Consider the following 24079-nt stretch of genomic DNA (forward strand, 5'->3'; position numbering starts at 1 on the left):
TGGGCTGCTCAATTACACCCAATAGACCTACAATCCCCATAAGTTTCGAAGGGTGGGAGGAAACCAGAGCACCCAGAAGAAACTTACGCAGGCAGAAGAGAAAGAACGTACAAACTCCTTTCAGACAGTGCTGGATTTGAACCTGGTCGCTGGCACTAGCTGTAACAGTTTTGTGCTAACTTCTTCATTAACCATGCCGCCCTCTGATGGATAGCTCAGATAGTTCTCAGGTAGAAGGAGAGGGGATGGGGAGCTGAGTATGGGAGACAGAAGGGTAAGGAAAGGTAGAGACCAAGGGAGGTGGTTACAAAATGTGGGATGTCGCTATTTTTTTTAATATATTTTTTTATTTTTCACACTGTGAACCATACTGACCAAAATACATGCAGACATTTTTCTCTTGAATATATAGTGTCATTTTCTCCCCTTTTTTCCCCCTCCCTTCCCTCCCTCCCTCACCCCCCCTCCCCATTTATTCAAAGTTCAATCTATATGATACATTAAATCCGTTAAACAATGTCACTTAATAAAAATAAACAAGAAATTTGCGTCTTCTTTTACATACTGGGTCAGTTCATTTTGTCATTTTAGGTGGTGGAGGTCCGTGGTAGGATTTCTCTATTGTGTTTCATGTATGGTTCCCATATTTGTTTGAATATTGTGATGTTATTTCTTAAATTATATGTTATTTTTTCCAATGGAATACATTTATTTATTTCTATGTACCATTGCTGTATTCTCAGTTTGTCTTCTAATTTCCAGGTTGACATAATACATTTTTTTGCTACAGCTAGGGCTATCATAATAAATCTTTTTTGAGCTCCATCCAAATCGAGTCCAAGTTCTTTATTTCTTATATTACTTAGAAGGAAGATCTCAAGGTTTTTTGGTAATTGTTTTTTGTGATTTTATTTATTACCTGGTTTAGATCTTCCCAAAAATTTTTCACCTTCTCACATGCCCAAATTGCATGTATTGTTGTTCCCATTTCCTTCTTACAGCGAAAACATCTGTCTGATACTGTTGGGTCCCATTTATTTAACTTTTGGGGTGTGATGTATAGCCTGTGTAACCAATTATATTGTATCATGCGTAATCTCGTGTTTATTGTATTTCTCATAGTTCTGGAGCATACCTTTTCCCATGTTTCATTCTTTATTTTTATGTTTAGATCTTGTTCCCATTTTTGTTTAGGTTTTCAGCTTGTTTCCTCATTCTCCTTTTCTTGCAGTTTGATGTACATGTTTGTTATAAATTTTTTAATTATCATTGTGTCTGTAATCACATATTCAAAATTGATTCCTTCTGGTAACCTCAGACTGTTTCCCAATTTGTCCTTCAAGTAGGTTTTCAGTTGGTGGTATGCAAACATTGTATCGTGAGTTATATTATATTTGTCCTTCATTTGTTCAAAAGATAATAATTTATTTCCCGAAAAACAATTCTCTAAAGGAAAGGTTATCTATTGTGAAAGGGATTAGTTGATTTTGTGTCAATATTAATTTTGCTAGTTGATCATTTATTTTATTCCTTTCTACGTGAATCTTCTTCCAAATGTTGAACAGATGGTGCAATACTGGTGAATTCCTATGTTGCATCAACTTTTCATCCCACTTATATAGTATATGTTCAGGTATCTTCTCCCCAATTTTATCTAGTTCTAATCTGGTCCAATCTGGTTTTTCCCTTGTTTAATAAAAATCTGATAGGTCGCTATTGATGCTGTCTTGTTGGAGAGTATCGAGAGGAATATAATGTGTTGTTCCTCCAATTTGCAGGTGCCCTCAATTTGCCAGCACTTGAGGCCAAGAACAGGCATGTCAGTGTGAGAATGGGATATAGAATTGAGTGGGAGGTCTTGTTATTGCAGCAGAGTGAAGATGCTCAACCAAGCAATCTCCCACTCTGCGTCTAGTCTCCCCGAGCACAGGATACAGTAAATGAGCCCGATAGATTCACAAGTGAATGACTCCAACATCTGCAGATTTTCCTGTTTACCTTCCATGGGTTTGTCACCACCAGAAGTGCAACTGATTTCACATTTGCAGCAGTTACGCAGTCTGTTTGCCGTGCTTGTCACTGCCTGGCAACCATGGACTTTTTTTTATTTTCAGTCCATCAGCTATTAGAAGATTAGTACTGGTGTCAGTGCACAGAATTTATAGATATTTTGGTGTGTCCTCTTTCCACAACTTTTGATTTGCCTTACAATTTATTCCTGCAATGTTCCTGATGTTGGCAGGACATGTATGTTGTCCATTCCTGCATGTTCTGGGAAGGCGATGATGAACTTTAACAATTGCACTGTGGTTTTAATGCTTCAAACTGGTGTTGGGCAGAGAATTTCAGAATACTGACTACAAATCAAAGTTGGAACTTTTTTTCTGTAATGTGTTATTCATCTTTTCCTTTGGGATAACAAAGGGCAAGGTATCACCCAAAAAATAAATCTCGCAGTGCAGCACAAAATAAAATACATTTAACATTTAGAGAAGGAAATAAGCTCTGTCCATAAGTACCTCCACGATAAATGGATGAAAATGCCCAGCTGTGGTGTGGTCTAAACATATTAGCTTGCCACTGATTGCCTCTTGTTGTGGAGCTGCACTGTGTTGGGGAGTGAGCGTGATGAGAATGTGAAACCACTTGAAAATTTAGATGGTGTGGCTGCATTTAAAACAATTAGATCTCTGGAGAAAGAGAAAGAGAAAGAGAAAGGGACGGGTATGGAGCCAGGTAGGTGGAAGTGGAAATGGAGTAGGCTTGCACAAAGAATAAACATCAGTAGATCCAGACTGAGGAAAAAAATCCATGTTTGTGCTGCAAGTCAAACCTTGATCTGTGTGCAACCTTCTGGGCAAGGGTACAAAATTTAAAGTGCTTTTAAAGCCATGTAAAAGACACCATTTACAATGTAAATTCAAGATTCAAGGTTCCTTTATAGTCATGCACTAAAAGTGCAATATTACACCGATTTGCTTTTGTCTGCCGTGAGGCAGAGAGATTCACCATTGGCAGAAATTTCCTGCAGTGCCTCTTAGTCAGAGAAAAAGAAGCAAAATAAAGTCCCCTCATAAGGCCCTTCCGTACAGTGAAAAAGCGCGACTATAAACATGGAGATTCTCCTCTTGCGTCAAGAGCATTACCTCTATAAATGCTCCGTGGCCAGCTCCAAAGCGCCAACTGCAATTCCTCTCGGGGAAGGATCACTGGCGGAGCACAGCACTCCGCTGTCTCATATGAATATAATGCCGCTGCAAGCAGCTGGTTATGGGTGGGCTGATGATGTCACGCTGATGCAATCAGCCAGCAATCCATCTCCTCTCTCCCTCTGTTACACTCTCAGGGCAGGCGCAGCAGCTGGCAGGAGCTGTCAGGTTGAGGGGGGGTGGCCAGGGAAGGAGGCAGGAGCCATCAACGCAGAGGCCGTCAGGTCGGGGGGAGGCCAGTGGGGGCTGTCAGGGCAGGGGCGGACTGGCAAGGACCATCAGGAGCTCTCAGGCCAGGGGCTGTCAGGGCAGGGATGGCCAGCAGGGGCCATCATGGCAAGGGCAGCTGGCAGAGGCCATCATGGCGGGGGCAACCAGTGGGGGCCGTCAGGACAGTAGTGGGCCGACCGGGGCTGTCAGGACATGAAGGGCAAGCGTGGGTCATCAGGACATGGAGGGCTGGCGGGGGTCATCAGAACAGGGATGGGCCTGAAGTCACTGTCAGGGCAGGGGCCGTCAAGGCAAGGGACATCAGTGGGCAGCCGGTGCGAGCTGTGACAGCCCCGCCGGATGCTTTGAAACCTCACCGGGCCACTCGTCAGCAGCTCAAATTGTGGCAGAGCAATGGTCTCCTTCCGTATCCATAATCCCCCATGTTTCTGGGAAACACAGAGTGGTTCCAGCTGCATGGGAGGATTATGGGTAGGGAAGACGGCCATTGGTCTGCTGCATATTTATGACGGCCGGCGCTAAGGCACCAGTTGCCCCGCCTACAGCGGCTCTGGAGGGTGCAACAAGGTGCTGCTCAACATGAATGTGAAGCAGGAGCAGCCTTTTAGGACTGCCCCATGAAAGGCAAGTTTATATTTTCCCTCCGTACTTATAGCCGGCCTCCAGGTGGAGGCCTGGCATGAGAGGGCCTATAGTTGCCGAGTGTCTGTGGATTTGCCTCCAGTGCTGCCACAGCCTCAACAGCCAAAGAGAGTCCAGTCCAAACCTTCAGCAGCCCAAGCTCCAGATCCGAACCTCAATTCAACACCCTCTTGCATCCGGTTCAAATACATGTTACCCTTCAGCCAGTCTCCTGTAGTCTGCCGCCTGATATGAATCCCTTGACTGCAGACTCCAGCAGTATGCTGCCTGTGTTCTTCAACCGCAGAACCCCTTACTGGTCTGGCACTATAGTCACGGTCCCGTGGGTCATCTCCTCTGCTTCTCCCTATCAAACAGTGGGTGTTCTCCCTGTTTTCTGGTTCCCTGCACCAGTCCTCTGCTTCATCGGAGTCTGTAATTCTTTGTGGCTGCTGCCAATCACGGGTGCTGTCATCTTGGGCGCAGACAGATTTTAAAACTGGGCTCGAGGAAAACTGCAGAGGCGAATGTTAGCAATCAGTTCCAAGTCTCACCCACGTTTGCTGAATTTGTCCATTGAAATAAGTATGGCTCATCCACTGCCATAAATGCACATACAGAAGTATACCTCATATAGATGTTTTATTCAGCTGAAATATGAGGGCAACTTTTGCACAATCACTCTTTCCGCAGGATCCCAGTGCATGATTAATGATTAGCGCACCAAATGACTGCAGACCAAGCAAATGCCTGTCATCCTGAGTGGTTTCTAAGTTTACAAAATGACAATACAGCTCCTTTATATAGGTCATAATGACCAAGGCTTGGTAAAGAAAGTGGCTGCACATGCGGAGGAACTAATGCAGTACATAAAACTCAGCAGTTCACGCAGCATCCATGGAAAGAAACAGGCAGTTGATGTTTCGGTCGGAGCCCTTCATCAGGAAGACCCTCTGTAGAACCTAAGGGCAGAGTGGATAACAGAGGGAGAGCAGTGGGAGAGGATTCCTGTTGAAGAAAGGAGAAAAACTTCTTTGGGGGTTGCCATCCCTTGAAGAGACTTTGGACTAGAGCAGCAAAGCGGAGCTAAAATAAGGTCTGCAAATGCTGGGGTCAGCGAAGTACATGAAAATGCTGAAGGAATTCAGCAGATGTACCTAAAGAAGGGCTCAGGCCCAAAATGTCGACAGCCTATTTCTTTCCATAGGGTTTCTCCAGGTTTTGTGTACTGCAAAGTAACATTGCAACTGAAGGAGAGTCCAGCCCTGAAAATGCAGCCCTATGCATCCTTGCCAAGGAAGGTGCAGTAGTGGAGTGAAGGAATTTTCAGGGTAATTCTGCTCTTTACATCTGTTGTTATCTCCCTCCGTCATGCCTCTCGAGCTGAGAGACCACCACAAGAGCACTACACATACACACAGCATGGTCATGTACAAAACTATCTCTGAAGTCTATGCCATATAAATCTTTTCCCAATGTGTTTGTAAAAAGAAATGAAATCTTATTAAAAGCAGAAAAAGGATGGAATGGTCACATATCCTCACACCCAGGCTGCTTCTCTGGCTGCACTCCAGATTCCTTATCCAACTGCATTTCCAATTAATCCTGGCCGACGCTTTTCTTTTGCTCCTCCCTCGAGCTCTCCAATGCCGACAACCCTCTCTGTACCACCACTCTAATCTGTTGACCAACTGCTTATCTCTTCGAGCACCTCACTGGGGAAGCTGATAGATGACAGGACTACAAAATACACAAGACTAGTTGATTTTCATATACAAGACCTTGAGCATTGTGAACTGCTCATCCTCTCTGTGGGGAGAGAGCCTTGAGAAAGCTGACGTGGGCTCCCAGACAGGATTAATTTATACATCCTTTGAATTCCATCCATCCATTCCTGGCCTGATTTCTAACACATGGCTCCGTTCTGCCAAATTTATAAGAACGACATTGCAAGGGGGCCAGAACAAGACAATATATTCTATCACCTTGTCCTATTGTTTCCAAGCAGTTTTGGCAGAAACATATTTCAGGACATGATGGCAATGGAGAATAAAGCTTGATAATATGAATGGACATCCTGACATACAGAATTCTGACCATAACCTGTGTGACACTCAATGAGAACATTTCACAATCTTTCCCCTCTCAGATTGTCAGCACTAATCTACATTGCAGCCTTCCATCTACATTGGTCTTAATTTCAAATTTCCTCACAGGTCTGAAATTTTTCAGATGTTACTATTCTCCCTTGATATCCATTTCCTCAGCTAGCCTCTCTCTGAATCGCTTGTTCCACAAATGGTAATGTCCTGCTGTGATGAAGCTTGCAAGTATGATGTTTGACCTGCAGTCAATTCACGTCCATCAGGGCCAACAGACTCTTCCTAGAACCACAGAGATGAGGATCTTGGACTGGAAAGTAGAAGTGAAGCTAGTTCACTTGTCCTGGATGTTTATGGATGGATGGTAACAAGTCTAGACCTATTTTCGTGTGCAGAGTGGAATGTGCCGTACATTTCAAGATTCAGTTCCATTGATTTTCAAGCTAATTGATTTTTAAACAGCCATTCATCTTGCCATTGAGTTGCACAGATCAGTTGTGGAGAGGCAGGATAGTTCTGGGGAGACTGAGGTGTGATCAAAATAATGGAGCCCTGATGGTAGATTTGCTGGGATCTCATACTCTTCTCAACAGGTTTTGAAGTCAATTCATGATGAAAGCTCCACAAGTGTTGAATGCTTTCATCCTCATACAAACCATGGTGCACAGAGACACCGCTGGGTTAATACTACAAGTGGAAATCTCAAAAGCTGACAGCTATCAATTTCTCAGAGAGTCTTAATGTCAAACCATTTAAATGGAGAACACAAATGCAATTGTAGCATTGGCTGATTTTCCTGAATGAAGGAGCTTTCAAAAATGCAGTCTCTCCAGTTGTACTATAGAAATCAGGGTAGCCAAATTGAGTTCTGGCAATCAATTATAGAGTGAAAGGTCTCAGAAACAGCAACCTTTGAAAAATAGTGTGAACTTTTTACATTTGTATGATAGATTTTTTTGTTAGGAGGCTATCAAGGATGCCCAAGAGAGCACTTGCCCTCCTGTCCGAACAGCAAACATGCAAGATCTGCACTTGGCCACGAAAAGGTACAGCACAGAAATTAGGGCCTTCAGCCCTCAGAGACTGTGCTAACCATTAAGAACCCATTTAGACAAAGCCTACTTACAGTATTCTCCCCACATTCCCATCAACTTTCTCTGTGTACCCGATCAACACCCTGGGAGGCCATTTACAATGACTAATTAAACCATGAATCTGACCTGGGAGGAAGCCGGAGAACAAGAAGGAAACCCATATGGTCATGGGAGACCTTGCAAACTCCACACAGATAGCACCATTAATCAGGATCATTATGGTTGTGAGGTAGAGCTTCATAGGTGTGCCATGTTGCTGCTTGTTAAATGCCCAAAACTTTAGAAAATCTCAAAAGAAGTACTTGGTAATAATGATAATGAATTTATTGTCATACACATTGTACAATGTACATATCCCTGAAATTATTGCTCACTGCAGCCAAACAGATAATTCATTTAAATTTTAATAGTAAACCAAAGGAATTAAATTAAAATAGACAATAAGAAATAATAAATATTCAGTAATCCTAGTGCAAAAAAGTGTTTTGCAATAGTGCAGACAGCCCATGATGCGTGTAAAAAAGGGACATCTTGCTGAAAATTAAATTGCTAAATTGAAAAACACAAGCAAAACAGAGCTATGAGCATGAACCTGCAAAAACCAGGATGTATTTGTCCAGCGTAAGAAATAACAAAAGTCATAAATTAAGGAGATGCATTGGCTGTACCCAACGCTAGTGCTAGAATCTTTTGCGTTCTACGCCGGGCTGAGCACAGTTGGGGTGCTGACCGGGCTGAGTGGTGGGTGCAATACCTGTAGTGACGTTTGACGTGTGCTGTACCACTTCCTCCCTCCACCCTTACCAGACGAAAGTGTATGCTGATAGTACATTAGTCAGAACCACATCATTCATGTCGCAGAGGTACTGGAGGTGTTGGAATCTCACTTCGACAGTGCTTCTCTAAGGTCTACGCCCTAGGTGGCTGCCTGGTTGGCCTAATGGAAGCGCCAGCCCTTGCTATGCCTGGACTTGAATAAATGTTTCCTGCTCAAATAAGGGTGTGCTGACTTATCTGTCTCTGATCTCTGATGTGTTCTTTTATCTTTATACTGTCACATAAAATACTTTATCCAATCAAACATCTTTGATTTCGCACATTTGATTAGAGAGCAGTAATGGCCTTAAAAGGGCAGACTGCGCATTTTTTGTCAGTTGTGAATCAATTGATTGAGCCTTCATCTTTCAGTCAAAGGGTTGTACGATCACATCTTATTCCAGGCATGGAACATAAAAAACCTGGGCTGGCTGTCTCGGGGAATGCTGAACTAATGCAGATGCCAGCTTTCAGATACGATGCAGTGCTGGATCCCACTGGTTGTGAAATCCCACAGAGCATGTCTTGCAATGACCACACACACCAACCCTGCAGCCACACTGAACTTCTGCGGCCACGCGCATCCCACTGCGCAGCTGCGATTGCAACCATGATCTACCCCAGTTAGGACAAGTGGGGACCAGCAGAGGTTCCATGGCCACAGATGTTTGTAAAAAACTGAAAGTATCATTTAAAAAGTAATGTAAAACATATTCTATTGCTGATAGTTACATGAAGATTCAAACTTACAATGAAATAACAAAACAAAGCAACAAACATGTATAATGTTAGCTTTTTCAAATTAACCACAGAACCATAGAAAATTACAGCACAGAAATAGGCCTCTTCAGCCCTTCTAGTTTGTGCCGAACCATATTTTTGCCTCGTCCCACTAACTTGCACACAGTTCATAGCCCTCCACACCATGTACCTGTCCAAATTCCTCCTAAATGATAAAATTCACCACTTCAGCTGGAAGCTCATTCCATACTCCCACCACTCTTTGTGTGAAGAAGATCTCCCTCATGTTCCCCCTAAACTTTTCCCCTTTCACTCTTAACCCATGTCCTCTGCTTTGTATCGCACCTGCGAAACTGCATACAATACTCCACATTTGGCCTCACCAATATCTTATACAACTTTACTATAACATCCTAACTCCTGAACTCAAAACTTTGATTTATGAAGGCCAATATGCCAAAAGCTCACTTTACAAACCTATGCACCTGTGACCCCACTTTCAGGGAATTGTGAATCTGTATTCCCAGAGACCTCTGTTCTACCACACTCCTCAGTGCCCTACCATTTACCATATATGTCCTTTCTTGGTTTGTCCTTCCAAAATGCAACACCTCACACTTGTCTGCATTAAATTCAATCTGCCATTTTTTGTCCCATTTTTCCAGCTGGCCCAGATCCTTCTGCAAGCTTTGAAAGCCTTCCTCGCTGTCCACAACACGTCCAATCTTTGTGTCATCTGCAAACGTACTGATCCAACTTACCACATTATCGTAGAACATAGAACAATACAGCACAGTGCAGGCCCTTCGGCCCTTGATGTTGTGCCGACCTATATGTTCCATCCTAAAAAAAGGTAAGGGACCAGATGAAGAAAATCTCAGTCATACAGTACATAAACAGACCCTTTGACCCACCATGTCTATGTCCATGCCAACCCTGCATTCAGTCCACATGTTAACATTTTAGTGGTGAATCCGATGGAAGAGCATGGGTTTACATGTGTGTGCATCAGAACTCCAGAATGCCATCCAATGCAATGAACAGGCATGGGTGCCCTGAGCACATTGCAGCTAGCCAACCAATCTCTGCAGAAGTGCCTGCATGTCAGTCCTGTGTTCCAGCTCATTAAACCTGAAGCGTGTTTATTCTCCTAGATGGATACTATTGTGAAGAAAAGAAAGGGAGTTACCCTGCAGACCAAGCCAATATTTATCTCTAAATCAAGAGTGCAAAAGCAAGCGATCTTGTCATCAGCATTGTACTGTTATGAGTAAATAGGCCACTGTGTTACTTTTATCACGATGCCTCAAGGTATAAAATGGAATTAGTTTGCAATATGAAACATGCATTACAAGCAATATTCCATTCCATATACATGTTTAATTCCAATTCATTAAGCACTTCATTCTCAAATCAAAATAGACACCATAAATACTGAAAGTTACAAATGTAATAGCTGCAGAGGAATCAGTCATGATTCACCATTCTCTCAGAGCCAGCATCCCACAACTATTTGTGTCATTCAATTTCTCTGGGTTTACACCTATCACCCACATGATCTTTGTTTTTTTTTACAACACGGATGAAGATTATTCCAGCCATTGAGACCCATGCAGCCCAATTACATCCAATTAGCCTAACAACCAGGTCGGTTTATGAAGGTGGGAAAAAACAGGAGCACTTGGGGAAAACTCACGTGGGCTACAGGGAGAACATGCAAACTCCTTACGGACAGCGCTGGATTAGAGCACAGGCCACTGGCACTGTAACTGTGCTGTGCTAACCACTACACTAACTTTGCGGCCCACTCCTCCCCACTTTCTGCAGCAGAAAACCTGTTACATATCTAACTTTTCTTTATTCTGATAAATCGTCAACATAAAACATGATTTATTCTTCCTTCCTCCAGGGGGATCTGATCTGGTGAGAACATCCAGCAATTTCTGATTTCATTTCAGATTTTCAGCATTTGGAACATTTTTAGCTTTCCAAGACAATTCCACAAGTTTTATTGCTTAAGATTTAAAATTTTACCTGTTATCAATCAGAATCAAAGTACTGTTTTGACAAATGACTTGAAAATCTGTGTTATAAACACTTCTTCAAGATCATAACAAAAGAAGTTCATGAATGATTAATGATAACACAAATTATAGAAAACCTAATTCAGTTTCATATATTTCCTGTCTGCAGCTAAAGAGGCAATTAGAAATGTGCAATAAATCAGAAAATGTTGGAAAAATTCAGATCAAAGGTCATTGAGCTGAAACATTCACTATATTTCTCTCCACAGATGCTGGCTGACCCATCTTTTCCATGATTGATTAGTTGTCGTGTTGCATCAGAACCAAGTGGCTGTGTGGGCCATTTTTTTCCATACTCATCTACTATTCATCCTGATCATGAGTGATCAGCAATCTATCTCTGTATGTGTTCCTTAGCCCTTCATCCCTGGCTAATGAAAAAAAAAACTACCAATACATTTAAGATTGTTAAGTGACATTGATACTGTGGTGCGCTATCGAACAGAAGCAAACACACAAGTCTGTTCTACAGTCTTTATTCAACGTAAACTTCCACAGAGCTGGCTGTGAGAATGCTGATGCAAGCTCTGAGACTGTCTTTGAAGGGTCGGATCTAGCTTATATCCCGGAGGGTGATTGACAGCTGGCCAGGTGTTGCCTTTACCCTTGTGCTCTTCTGCAGGTACAGAGGTCACCCCCTGCAGTAGGCTGGTGGAGAACCACCACAGATACAACAATCTCTGCCTTGAAAGGGATCCCAAATTACTTTGCATGCAGAATTATTTCCAGTCTCCGATTGTGAAAGGTTTGGCTGGCTTCCTATTTCTTGATATTCTCTAGATTGAGGTGACTCAATCATAATTTATCTCTATCTACCCTGTCAGTTTCCCTACAAAATTCAACATGACAAGCAAATCACCTTTTAAACTTTTGTCAGAGTAGTTGCTACAAATCAACTATGCCAGATAAGTGAATTTTCCGATTACTTGAGATGGCACGTTGCATGATTGGTGAATTATGGGCGAGGCCTGGCAATTTTAAACTTCTGTATTTTTTAATCTATTTTTTTCTGCAGTTTTCTTGCCAGTTGCTTGACATTACCAGTTGCTTGAATTCTGGACAACAGGGACTTTATATATTACCAGTTGCTTGAATTCTGGACAACAGGGACTTTATATATTCATACTGGCTCTCTCTGATCAGTTGAAAATTTATGATGTCCAGTAATTACAACTTTAATGTTAGACACATGTAATTTTCCCACAGCATATGTTAGACAAGCAGGCTTATAATTCCCCAGCTTCCCTCTCTGACTATTCAAATACAGCAGAGAGACGTGCATATGTTCCAACTGAACCAAAAAGCTGTCAGTACAAGACTATAGTTAACATTATACCTAAGATGTATGCAATGTCCTCAGCTCTTTCTTTTGACCCTGGAATAGCTCAAGTGGCCTTGGGGTTTCCTCATTCTGCGATACCAACATTACCTTTATTAATGCTTTGCTTGTATTAATTTGGGTGAATCAACTAACTGGTCCAATGCTTCTGTGAGATTTCCACAATGTTGCTTCATGAGCCACTGACATGGGGTCATTCAATATCCATCATTTCCTTTTTTCCCACGATCACAATTATCTGCTTTCAAGGAGCACACAACTTTCATTTTCATCCTTTGGTATTTTTATTGGGATATATTAAAAAACTGGGTTTGGAATTAAAATTAGGTAAATTTCAGATTGTGTTTATAAGATTAGCATTGGCTGTGGCGAGAAAACATTTAGCTATTACTTGGAAAAATGAAACAGCTAAGTATTCAAAGATGGCACATGGAATTGAGATCCTATATTCCATTGGAAAAGATAACTTCTAATTTATGTAATAACTATTCTTTTTTTTTGTTAAGGTATGAAATATATGGATTTAAATATGTAGTAGAGGTTTTTTTCCCTACTTGTTGGGGCAGCACCAAACACGGCAACTGGTTGATTGTTATATGTGTTTAACTCCTTTCTTCTTTCTTTTGGGGTAGTTAGTAGGAGAAAGGAGGAGGGTTGGGGAGTGGGGGAGGGGGGAACTCTAGGAGAGAAAATATTATGGATTTTATATCTGATTGGATGCCTTATTTTGAACAATAAATAAAATATACAAAAAAAGTGCACACATTCTTCATTAAAACAACTTGAAAAACCTTAATTTCAACATCCCTTGCAAGTATCTTTTCGTGAAATACACAAAAGTGCTGGACAAACTTAAACATGTCAGGCAACATCACACTGTGTGACCGACTCAGTTTCTGCAGCAATTTTTGGGATTGCAGCACAACCATGGTGTCTGCAGATATTCCTTTTAAGCATCTTTTCATGCATTGTTTCTGTCTCTTTCTCTTTCCTCATGTCTTCCTCCAGCTTCCCAGCCCCATCTTTTGTAAATGAAGGGAAGGAGCTCAGGAGCTGGAGGAAGGGAGACAGTGGACAGTATGGGATCCTATCACCTCTGTATATATTTGTATAGAGTGCTAATGACAGGCTGAGAGCCGTAGCCACACCTCCTGGCCAGGTCATAATGTGCTGGACCTAACCAGATCCAGGTCAGTCTGGACTGGTCGACCTCGATGTACTATGCTTCAGTCTTTTGGTAATAAAAGCCTTGGTTTGAATCGACAAGTCTTTGAGTCATTCGACGCGCTGCACTTGGTCTCTCCCCCTCATTCCTTCATTCTTTCTGAGTCCTCTACCCCCTCCACCTTTCTTTCTATAAGGAGTTTGTACCTTCTCCCCATGTCTGCATGGGTTTCCTCCCATTGTTTCGGTCTCCTCCCACATTCAAAAGCTGTACAGAGATAAAGGTTAATTGGTCCCATGGGTGTATGTGGTTGGCACAGGCTACTGGGCTGGGAGTGCATGTTACCGTGCTGTATCCCTGAACTGATGTAAAAATATTGATTAATAATTAGGAGTTTAAATTATGGATGCACATTGATGATATGAGAAAGGAATTTTGGATCAAACGTGCCTTCATTTTATCAATTTCTAGTGTTTTGTCATTCCATAACATTTCCCTGAAGTTCAATTGCAGCAATTAAATAGGAATGTTAGTGTCCCCACATTCCCCATGATGCCACACAGCCACCTTGTTTCTCTGTTGTTAGATTGGAGTGCTAGACCTTGTCACCCAATAGAATCAAGGGAACATCTCATCACCGAGAATATAACCATTCAATTAAAGTCCCCTACCCCTTCCTCAGCAAGAAGTAAACTGAAAGAGTAAATACTGGTGCTTCCCAAATCCCAGCAGAAAAGTTGACAATATTCTGAATCACTTCAAATATACAAAAGAAATCATATTTTTCTTCAAGTGTGAACCCCCTGTTAAAACATGACAGATTCCACATTCAGTCTACCAAAAAACTGTCCAATCAAAGATTTAGTCTGTCAGGAGGTTTGCGAGTGCGCTGTGATTTGCTCACTACCCTTGAGGACCCAGTAGACATCACTGATGAAGGTGTTTTGGGCAGAATCTGGTGTTGGGGACATAAGAGGGGATTGTGTGTCTATGTGGAAATGTCCATCCTCTTCAGGGGACTCAAACACCTCTGCCAGCATCTCTCTCTCTCTCTCTCTCTCTCTCTCTCTCTCTGGGGAACACACCTCCACAGTAGTCTGACTCACCATTGGAAAGTCCAGGGAACTGTCCGCCTCTGAGTGTGTATCATGAAGCAAGAGCACATGGTCCTGATGTCTGTGGAAAACGTGTCTGTCAGTCAGCTTAACAACGTAGGAGACAGGCCCACTCTGCTTAAGAATAACCCCGGTTGTCCATTGCTGATGGTCCCTCACATTGACATTGTCACCTGGTTTTAACTCTTTCTTGCACATGTTGATCATGTCCCTCCTTCTGCTTTTCCTGCTTTCTCTCCACTTTTGCCTTCATGTCCGGGCTCAGCAGGTCCAATCTTGACTTGGGCCTACACCCCATCAACATTTCCTCTGGAGTGTGTGCAGTTGTAGTCTGTGGCATAAGACGGTTTTTAAACAAGAAACGTGAAAACCCAAGGCCACTTGAGCTATTCCAGGGTCAAAAGAAAGACATTGCATAGATCTTAGGTATAATGTTAACTATAGTTTTGTACTGACAGCTTTTTGTCATCCTCGTCAGGCCTTCCTTCATTGCCAGAACAGTCCACTCAGCCAAAGCATTTGAGGCTGGGTGGAAAGGGGTGTCTGAATCTGATGAATGCCATTCTGCTGAATAAACTCACTGAACAACTCTCTGGTAAAGTTTGGGCCATTATCAATGACCAAAGGGTCAGGAAATCCTGGACTGCAAACACTTACCGGAGTTTTTCTATGGCTGTAATGTTGCCCATGATGTGAGCTTCTATCCTTTTGGAATGTGTATCCATCAGTACTGGAATCATCTGCCCCATAAAAGGGCCAGCAAAGTTTAAATGCAACCTAGACCAGGGGTGGTCTGGCCACTCGCAGGGGTGCAAAGGAGCTGTTGGTAGCATTTTCTGATTGGTCTGACATTGCGTAAATGATTTTACCTTGTTCTCCAGATCCTGATCCATTCTTGGCCACCAGACGTAGGATCTTGCAAGGCTTTTCATTCAAGACACCCTTGGAAAAGTCTCATGAACTCACTCCTCAATCTTTGAATGGCCAGAGGGAAGCATGATGACCCTCAACCTCCCCCCACCCCCCCAGCAGGCTTAATTCTGTCTAACGTTTGGTAAAGGCTTCAGTTCATCTTCTTCCACGACATTGGCCCATCCTTGTAAAAGGAAAGTCTTGACTTGAGACAGGACTGGGTCCCTTTCTGTCCACTGCTTTATCTGAGTCACCTTTACAGGTGTCTCTGATAGCATTTCTAATGAAAACACCATCTCTGGAGGCACATATGGAGTATCCGGTGTCTCAGGTAACGGTAGATGACTCAGCGCATTGGTGTTTACATTACCTCCACCTGCTCTGTACACAATAGTGTACTGGTAGGCTGACAATGTGAGAGCCCATCACTGTATTCTAGCTGAGATTAGCTGTGGATGCATCTGGCCTCACTGAACAGGCTCATCAGTGGTTTATTATCTTTATAAATTGTCCATAGAGGTATTGAAGAAAACGTTTGACAACAAAAACAATGGCCAGACCTTCTTTGTGAATATCCCTTCTCAGCAGCTATCAGGTTACATGAACCAAAACCAGTAGGCTTCTCTGAACAGTCTTCCATTACATGTGAGAGAACTGCCCCTACTCCATAGGGCGAGGTGCCACATGAAAGGGTGATATCCTTATCTGGGTCATAGTGACCCAGCAGCTTCACTGAGGAGAGGAGTTCTTTCACATCCTTGAAAGCTTCCTCCTGCTCTTCACTCCACTTCCACTTGGTTCTATTGTGCAACAACTTGTAGTGTGGGGCCAAAACCCTTGCGAGGTCAGGAAGAAATTTGCCATAATAATTCTCCATGTCCAAAAATGATTAAAGTTCCGTGATGCCCTTTGGGCTTGGGGCCTGGCTCTCACTTTGTCCTCCACCAGGCAGAGCCCCTCAGCTGTGATCTTGTGTCCCAAGTAGGTCACATTTGGTGCCAAGAATACACGTTTGTCACATTTCAATCGCAACTCTTCATCTGAGAGCCTCTTCAACACCTGCTCGAAGTTAGCCAGATGTTCCACTTTCGTGGCCCCCATGAAGAGACTATCATCCAGATAAACAACTACGTGTGGAATCCCCTGCAGCAAGGTGTCCCTTGTCCTTTGGAAAATGGCGTGGCTGCACACCATTCCAAACACCAGGCGATTGTATTTAAATAATCCAGGTGTGTTAATTGTGCTATTGTAGCGGGAGCTACACTGCTACTGAAAGAACACACAACCAGACGGGCTGAGCTCAGTGAGCAGAACTGATTTCTTGCAGGTTACTGGGCTGGACTTGTACTCCCAGCCTGGACCTGGCTGAGAACCACGCTGGGGGGCTCTGATGTCACCTTGGGCCAATGAGTGCTGCGGTCCACCACCATAAACAGGTAATGGCTGCCCCAGGAAATGGGTAAGGGCCCGATTATGTCCACATTAATGTGCCTGAACTGTTCTCGATGTGCTCAAACTCTTGCACGGGCGCCCTGGTGTGCATGTGTACCTTAGACATCTGGCAAAGGGGTGCATGTTCTGGCTCGGCCCGTGATCTGCTTCCGCAGCCTGTGCCAGATGAACTGCTCTGCAACCGTCTGGACCATGGACTTGATGGATGGATGCAAAAGATCATGGATGTGATGGAAAACTTGACTGCACCATTGCTGGGGGACCACTGGCTGCAGAGTGCCCATGTAGACATCGCACAGGACGGTGCTTCTGCCGCTCGGAGTCGGGAGGTCTCAGAACCGCAGGCCCGTGATGGCAGTCCTGAAGGCTCGTGTCTCCTCGTCAGACTTCTGGTCCTGGGTGAGCTGGTTGAATTCGAGGCCGGGCGTCAGCGCACAAATGGCCAGTCACGAGAGTGCATCGGCGACCACATTGCCCTTCCACGTCTTGTGCTGAATGTCGGTGGTAAACTCCGACACGAAGGAGAGGTGATGCTGCTGGCGGGCCATCGCTAGCGACGCCATCGCGAGTGCCTGGGTTAGAGGTTTGTGGTCAGTGAAGATGGTAAAAGTCCTCCCCTCCAAGAAATAGCGGAAATGCCGCACCGCCAGGTACATGCCCAGTAACTCACGGTCAAATCGCTATACTTGCGTTCTGGTTGGTGGAGAAACCGGATGAAGAATGCTAGCGGCTTCCATTTTCCGTTCATCTGCTGCTGTGGCAGAAGCATTGACGGAGAGCACCATATGCAGGTCGGTGTGCAGGTGGGCAAGCATGGTAGCCTTCGTGAGGGCGTCCTTGGTGGCCTCGAATGCACTGCAGGCCTCTGGGGTCCAGGTGAGGGTTTTGTGCTTGGCTGCGATGAGGGTGAATAGCGGCTGCATGATGCTCGCAGCTCCCGGGATGAATCAGTTGTAGAAGTTGACTATACCCGCAAACTCCTGCAGCTCCTTGAGATTGTTCCGACGTGGGAACTCCTTGATAGCGGCGACCTTCGTAGCAGTGGGCGTGGCTCCCTCGGCCATGATGGTATAGCCCAGGATGGCACTTGGCTGGGTTGATGGTGAGGCCGAAGTTGGCCAGTTGGGAGAAGAGGGTGCGCAGGTGGGCCTTGTTTTGCACCCAATCCCTGCTGGCAACGAGTATGTCATCTAAGTAAATGAAGATGAAATCCAGGTCCCTGCCCATGGAATCCGTGAGGCACTGGAAGGTCTGAGCGGCGTTCTTGAGCCCAAATGGCATGCAAAGAAATTCGAACAAGCCAAAGGGAGTGATGATGGCCGTCTTGGGTATGTCTTCAAGGTGCACTGGGATTTGGTGATACCCGCGCACCAGGTCAACCTTGAAGAAAACCCTCGCACCATGCAGGTTGGCTGTAAAGTCCTGGATGTGAGGAGTGGGATAACGGTCAGGAACTGTCGCCTCATTGAGCCGTCAATAGTCTTCACAGGGGCGCCAGCCACCAGAGGCTTTTGGGACCAGGTGGAGTAGCAAGGCCCATGGGCTATCGGACCGCCGAATGATCCCCAGCTCCAACAGATGCGAAAACTCCTCCATTGCCACCTGGAGCTTGTCACATGGGAGCCGGCATGCCTTGGTGTGAACCGGTGGGCCCTGGGTGGGGATGTGGTGGAACAGACCGTGGCGCGGTGTCAGCAGAGAACTGTGGCCTGAGAAGGGTCGGAAATGTCCAGGATTTGCTGGAACGCGTCTCTGGGCATGCTGATTGTGGCCATCTGCAGCTGCTCTGTGCGGGAGGCATCAAGGCTAATGGCCTGGAAAGTACAGACGTCCACCAGGCGCCTACCCCAAATGTCTGCCAAAAGCCCGTGGGCGAGGAGGAAGTTGGCACCCAGGATGGTGGTCAGAAGGGACAAGACGGTTAACCTCCATGAGAACTTTCGTCGGCCGATCTGGAAGTGGACTGTCTTGTCTCCATACGTCCAGATCTCTGTTGTGTTGGCTGAACAGAAGGGAGGTCCTCGAGGTCTGTTCCTGGTCTCGATGGCTATGACTGGGATGACTCTGATCTGGGCCCCAGTGTCAACAAGGAACCGCCGGCCGCTGACTGAGTCCCACAGGTAGAGGAGGCTGTGTCCTTGGCCAGCTGCTGCAGCCATTAACAGCGGCTGGCCTGCTCATTTCCCTGGAATGAGCAGGGCTGACGACACTTCCAATCCTTGGCTCCCCAGCGCTGGTGGTAGAAACAGAGGCCTGCAGCAGATGCGGTGCCCCTGGTTATTATTCTTGATGGCCCCTGCAGGGGCCAGATGCTCTACCGCAGCGCTAGGGGCAGGCTTGAAGTAGTCGTGCCCTTGCCTCGTGACCTGCTGGACTGCCGAGCTCTCCAGGAATCGCTCGAGCCATAGGTCTTGGGCCTTCCGAGCGACCTTCCTCGGGTCGGTAAAGCTCTCTTGGGCCAGTAATGGCCGGATGTCCTCGGGCAGATGGTTGAAGAAAATGCACTCGAAGAGTGGGCAGTTGGTGTGGTCACCCATGAGCACAAGCATCTCGTCCATCAGCTCCATCGGGGACCTGTCCCCAAGGCGTCGAGGTGCAGCATCCAAATGGCATGCTGGCGCCTGGATAGTCCGAGGGATCCGGTGAGCACTCACTTGATGGTCTCGTATTTGTCTTCGGCAAGTGGGTACTGAATGAGGTGCAGCACGCGTTTGGCGGCAGCCTGGTCTAGGGTGGTGACCACATAGTAGAATTTGGTCGTGTCGGATGAAATCTGGCGGAGGTGAAACTGAGCCTCTGTGTGGCCGAACCAAGTCTCCAGCTCCTGGACCCAGAAGTCAGGCAGCTTGACGGCTATAGCACTGATCCCAGGTTTGCTCATGATGGGTTCAATGACGTTTGCACCAGTCGGGGTTACCAATTGTAGTGGCAGCTAGACTGATACTGAAAGAACACACAACCAGACGGGTTGAGCTCAGTGAGCAGAACTGATTTATTGCAGGCTGCTGGGCTAGACTTATACTCCCAGCCCGGAGCTGGCTGAGAACCATGCTGGGGGGGGTGGGGGGGGTGCTGACGTCACCCGAACGTCATGTGGTCCCCCAGCGCGGGCTTCTGAGCCCTGTGCTGAGAAGAATGGGAAACCCACGATGGTGCCATTTTGGCCGCTGTCCCGCCGCATGGATTACAAGTGGGGCCAGTTCGCCTGCCTAGTGGTGTGCCATCACAGTGTGCTCCTTTGAATCCTTGTCGAGCAGCAGCTGTTAGTAAGCATGGCTCATATCCAGCTTGGTGAATAGCTTACTCCTTGACAGGGTGGCAAACAGACCATCGACCCGTGGCAATGGGTTCTCCTCCAGTTTAGACCTGATTCTCTGTAAGCTTATAGTCCCCACATATCCTCCCCATTTTGTTTGCCTTCAAAACTGGAACAATGGGAGCTGCCCACCTTGAAAAATGGATGGACTCAATGATGTCCAACTGCTGTAAACGTTTCAGCTTCTCCTTGATCATGTCTTTCTTGGTGAAGGCCACCACCCTGGACTTAAAAATAACATGGTTGGCCTCAGGGTCAACAGTGAGGTTGTAATTAGTCATGCGACTAGTTGCAATGCCCCTTGCTGTCAGTTACTGGCACAGTTCCTCACTCATGAAGCTAGACCCCCCGCTGTGGATAAATGTGGGGTAGCTGAACATGGTGAAGATCTGTGTCAATGCCCTGATGAGGTGTCTGGGCATTGGATGGTGAAAGGGAACTGGGAGGACTCGTCTATGACTGTGTCCAGCTCATCCCTGAAAACATCACTGTACCACTGTAGAATATCTTCTGCTATGTGTACGTACTTAATTTCATGCCAGTTGAGCTGGATTTTGCGAAGCCAATCACGGCCCAAAAAATTGGACCACCTCCCTTAGCTATCACCAGCTTGGGTTCCGTCTTCTGATCCTCGGTTGAAATAACCACATATAACACCCCTAAATGAGGTATGGGTTTCCCTGTATAGGTCCTGAGTTTGAGCTTTGATGGCCTGACAGGAGGCAGGTTGGACTCCCTTGTTCTCCTGTAGATCTCCTTACTAATGACTGATGCTGTGGCCCCTGAATCAATCTCAAACTTTATATCTTTTCCCCTGACAGTGACTCTGGTAGAATATGGTTCAGCTGGTTCCTCATCTGTTTCCACTCCAAACATATTGTAAGTACACACAGTCTCTTCATCTGCTTCTTCAGGTAGTGTGTGGCTGCCAGAGCCCATTGAGCTTTCCCCTGCCCAGGCTTAGCCTTACCCTTTCTACTCCTGCACTTCTTACCTAAATGTCCCTTTTTGCCACAACTGTAGGAGACAGTGTCTTTGAATTTGCACTCATTTGGATAACACATCCCTCCACACCAAAAACATTCCACACTTTGCCTGTATACCAGTCTCCCTCCTGACTTGGTACATTGTTGCTGACTGTGACCCCCGTGTCCTTTCTGGATATCCTTGCCATTATCAGTCACCATCTCCATGCCTTGGACAATCTCTAGGCAGGGCTTTCTTGAAAGTCAGCAGTGGGGTTTCCCCCAACAAGTGGCATTTCATGGCGCCATTATTAATACCACATACCGACATATCACAGGGCACATCATCCAAAACTGCCTCAAAATCACAATGCCCTGATAGCTGCTGAAGCTCGGCCACAAAACTGGCCACAGACTGACCTGGCTTCCTGAAAAGGCTGTGAAAGTTAAACTATTGGGCCAGTTCATCAAATGGAATTTCCCCGATTTCCACTGTGTGGCTAAAAACATAGCCATTTGAACACAGAGCTCTGGTTTAAAATGGGTCAACACTTCCATAAAACTAGAGTCACCTCATCTTCAAAAATATGTGATAACTTCTGCTTTGAAAAAGGACCCCTTGATAACTTCAAGTTCAAAAGAACACCTTTTCTGGGACAGCAAAACCACACACACACACAGGCTTGTTTTGTTCCTCTGTTGTTTTGCCTCTGACACGCAGAGCGTGGTCTCCAAGCTATATACAAGGCACACCAGAAGTAAAAGAAAACAGTAACCAGACTCCCTTTCAAAACAGCTCACATAACAACCTTATCCATGTTCCTGATTATTTTAAATACTTCCATCATGTCACCCTTCAGCCTCCGAAACTTCAGAAAAAACAATCCAAGTTTGTCCAATCTCTTCTTGTAGCTAATCTCTCCAATGAAAGCAATATTCTGGTGAACCTCTTCTGCACCCTGTCCTAAGCCTCCTCATCTTTCCTTGATTGTGGCAATTTCAACAAGGAGTTGCTGCACGATAATCGTATCTTTTGTATTCATGAAAATGTTAGGATACAGATGTTGTGGAACTTTCTCAGTCTGTCCCTCAATGCAAATATCAAGTTCAAGCCCCGACATTTATCATCATAGATATATTGAATATGCCTTTGATAAAGCTTCGGTGACATTCAATCTGCAGTTGCAGATATTTCATTTAAAAGTCAATAGAACTGTGCTTTTCTGGTTTACTTAACTTTAAGCATTCTTGAAAGTGCATATGATGAATATTTCATTTAGCATTTAAAACAGATTACCTTTGCTCTGTTACGATTAAAACAATTTCAATTACTTATGCAAATGCTGAAGAATTTACATCCCACCACAATGCATCTTATGGAGCCTTCATTAATTTTTCACATCCTGAAAGGCATTAATTGCCTTTCTCAAGTTTCAACACAAGAAATTAAAGCAAATCAATTAAAATGTAGAGAAATTGAGACAATGATTTGGGCAATACTTGAATTCATTGTGCTTACTAAATCAAAATAATTGTACCATGTTAGCCTTAAATCTGCAGTGTGCATTGTGGTGTAAGAGAACTCAGGAACTTGAATTATTTTCCTAACTAATTAAAGTTTCTACCATAGGCAGTGTTTAAAGGAACAACTGCATTGTTTGTATAATTGCTTTTAAATGCTCCTTAGCCAGATAAAGTTTATCTGTTTAGTTATGAGCCACAATTGAACTAAAGGGTAAGTGGACCATGCTGCAGTGCATGATCTCTCATCTACCAAAGCGGAGCTGCACGACGAATCTCTTTTGTCTATGCTTTAATACTTGGTTTCAACAAGAATGTATTTCTATGCTATTTTTAGGCTCAAAAGATTGTGTTGAGTGGATTTTGTTCACAAGATCACAAGACAAAAGAACATGAGGCAACCACTAGGCCCATCGAGTCTGTTCCGTAAATATGCACTCAGCTACTCTACACTAGTTCCAATTTCTGGCCTTTCCCCCATATCCCTCGATGCCCTCACTAATGAGATACTTGGCTCTTTCTTGTTTAAAGACTCCCAGTGATCTGGCTTCCACTGCTGTGTGCGGCATTGAATTCCACTGATTCATGACTCTGTTGCAGAATGTTATTTCAATACTTGGCACCACTGAAAACTTCTCAATCAAATGCCACCTGGTAATCCATCCTGAAGCCAATTCAAAGGCGTGGGATAGTCATGGGACTGAATGTACCTGTACTGTGGTCATTAAAGGGAAATGGATGATCTGGGGAAAGAAAGTCACTGGAGTCTGCTCAGTACTGTTATTGAGGGTGCGGCAGCCATTAGCTGACTAATAGGGTTAAGAATAATATTGACATTGAAAATGGTTGGGAGGGGGTGATAGTGTGCAACTGGGTTTCTCCAAAGGAAGCTTGGAGGAATGGGAAACAGGGTTATGTGGTGTGGGGCTCAGGAGCTTGCAGGATCAGGGGAATCAATGAGGAGGTTGAGGTGGTGGAAAGAGTCCCCAGAGGTGCAAGGTAAGTGAGGAGCTTAGCTGACGAGATGCAGTCCAGGACTATAGGTTGTTCCTGGAGTGACCAACAGAGATCGCTCTGATGGCAGTTTATTCCAAGTTTTCCCCCATGAGCTCCATCAGGGGTATTAAATCAGGAATGAAGTGAAAACATGTTGAGCATAAAGATATATTACACTCACTAGTGACCAGTTGAATTTCTAGGCCATCACAAATTACTAGAAAATGGTTGTTACTGTTCTTCACTCCAGAAAAAAAAGTGGCTTTCTATCACACAATGCTGAAGAAAATGAGAAAGCCTTTAGTTTCTTGGTTTTAATATAGCAAACGTATAAAAAAAATTAACGTGGCCTCACTTCATTGGTGAGAGCAAATGCAGATCGAACGACTGAATCTCATGC

The 24079-nt window shown here is 44.8% G+C and overlaps 1 protein-coding gene across 3 annotated transcripts in view; it reads right to left on the reverse strand.

Moving 5' to 3' along the window:
- Positions 1-24079, reverse strand: part of LOC138758024 (E3 ubiquitin-protein ligase MARCHF1-like) — a 459755-nt gene that overhangs the window by 288935 nt on the left and 146741 nt on the right. The gene's annotated exons all lie outside the window — the stretch shown is intronic.

This window comes from Narcine bancroftii, chromosome 3 (genome assembly GCF_036971445.1).
Source record: "Narcine bancroftii isolate sNarBan1 chromosome 3, sNarBan1.hap1, whole genome shotgun sequence".
Lineage (NCBI taxonomy): Eukaryota > Metazoa > Chordata > Chondrichthyes > Torpediniformes > Narcinidae > Narcine > Narcine bancroftii.